The sequence below is a fragment of the Rhynchophorus ferrugineus genome, unplaced genomic scaffold, assembly GCF_030347505.1.
Source record: "Rhynchophorus ferrugineus isolate W39M unplaced genomic scaffold, kcgeb_rfMv2 rfM3, whole genome shotgun sequence".
NCBI lineage: Eukaryota > Metazoa > Arthropoda > Insecta > Coleoptera > Curculionidae > Rhynchophorus > Rhynchophorus ferrugineus.
In genome coordinates, this window is record NW_027472582.1 from 1,371,340 (window position 1) to 1,373,696 (window position 2,357).

Genomic DNA, 2,357 nt, shown 5'->3' on the forward strand with positions numbered 1-2,357 from the left:
GTTTGCTTATTTTATTAATTAATTAATTGAAGGGAAATTGAGTTATGAAATATATCCAGTTTTGGAAATATTGTCAACAAATAAACAAGTTCAACAATCAGTTAAATAACGATATGATAACAAGGAAGTTCAAGATAATTTTGGAAAACCAACTCAAAATGAGAAATTCTTACACAGGAAGAACATAATAAGAAACATGGAACTATAATACCGTTGCAATATATTGTTTGCTCAGAAACATATTCATACATTTTTAAAATCTGTACTAAACCCTATTTTACTTTGTATATATTACTAGTGTTGAGAACAATCGACTGAAATCGACTATCGACTGTTCAGTAATTGACTACTTTTTACTATCGACTATTTCAGCCGCTATTTTTGGTTCGACTGTTTTTACTAGTAATTGTTTTCAGTCGCTATTTTCAGTCCGACTGATTTTATTACTATTTACTATCGACTGTTTCAGTCGTTTACTTTTAGTTACTATTTTCGGTTCTACTAGTTCATTCGACTGATTTTTAACGTTATGGCCTTTCGTCCTAGCCGCGTCCTTAAAAGTAATGCGCCGCATTTATGCTTATATAGATTTATATGTAATACTAGCGACCCGCCCCGGCTTCGCACGGGTGCAATGCTGATACTAAATTAAATACACTACAGAAAAAATATGAACGTTGTATATAAAAACATAGCGGCCCGCTCCGACTTTGCACGGGCATAAAATATATATGCCTATGTCACTCAATGAAAACATGATTAAAATCGATCCAGTATTTTTGGTTCATTCATTACTGCCCTTGGCCTGCACGCATTAAATTTGGAGTAAAACAATTCCTCTTCCCCTATACTTACTATGAAGATTTCCTGCTATCTTTGGAATATCTAAATTCATACAATTTTTATTACATTACACATTTTTAAACGCAAATTTTAAATTTGTAATATCTCCGAAAATATTTGTTTAATTTACATGCTGTAAGGAACCATATTGATCTATATTAATTGCACACTGTATTTAAGGTACTTAATTCGATAAGGATTAATGCCGTATTGCTTAAAATAGCTGCGTAAATAAGCCATTTTCTCACGTAAAAAGTAAACAATAAAATGGTTAATGTGGGTTATCCCTAAAAGATAAACATATACCATCGCGGATTTTTTTGTAGACCTTTCTATGGTGTACAATATTGTAGTACATTAATTTGATCTAACTCGTAGGGTTAGGCAGCGTTTTTGCTAATTGCTAAATAAGCCTAAAAAAATAGGTTAATTTACGACATCACGTTAGAAACCTCTAAAATTAGCAATGTTGCCTTAGTATATTATGCATGTATTATACATATAAACCTTCCTCTTGAATCACTCTATCTATTGAAAAAAACCGCATCAAAATCCGTTGCGTAGTTTTAAAGATTTAAGCGCACATAGGGATATAGGGACAGAAAAGGCGACTTTGTTTTATACTATGTAGTGATATGTGGTTTGATGTTTTTTTTTGTAGTTTGCTTGTGAATAACTATATAGTGTAAATTAATATAGCAGCATTTTGGAACGATAGTTTTCGAGGGCAAAAAATGAAATTGTAAATGATGAATAGTAAGATACTTTTGACTGGCATAATAGGTAATACTTTGGACTGATATAATAGGTAATACTTTTTTGATAAACTTTCACGATTTTTGTCCAAGCCTCTTGTTTGTCGAAACTTTTTTCCTAAAATTTTTTACAGTAGCAGTTGTTAAATTTCTTTTAAAAATATTAACGATAAAGAGGTGAATTAAGTATATTAAATATTTGTAATAAATACATTTTCTGATAGGAAATCTCTACTTTCATATTTTGTTGGCTATTAAGAAGAGCACCACAGTTTTTATTTGTTAACGAATGGACTACCTTAACAGAATTTGTTCAACTTTTCAAACCCATTAAAATAATAACCACCGAGTTATCTGGTGAATGATATCCCAACGATGTCTTTAATTATACGGTTAATAAGAGGACTGCAACATTGCATCAAATGCAGGTTTTTAACAAGTGAATGGGGAAAAAATGACAAAATTGTCTATTAGATGTCATCAATAAAAGACTGGCAATTTTAGAAATGAATACGATATGCGGGAAATCCACATATTTAGATCCATGATTTAAAAAGGCAGGATTTGGTATTGCAAATAATGCTGAGGCGATACAAAAAGTTATCACCAAAGAGGTATCTTCCATTCTAACTTCAAAAAATACAAATATAGCTCCACAATTCGAAGTTCGAGACAAAACTACTGACCAAGGATGTATTGACATCTGGAGATATTTTGATAAAAAAATGGCTAGAATGAAAGAAGTTATTACTCCAAGTA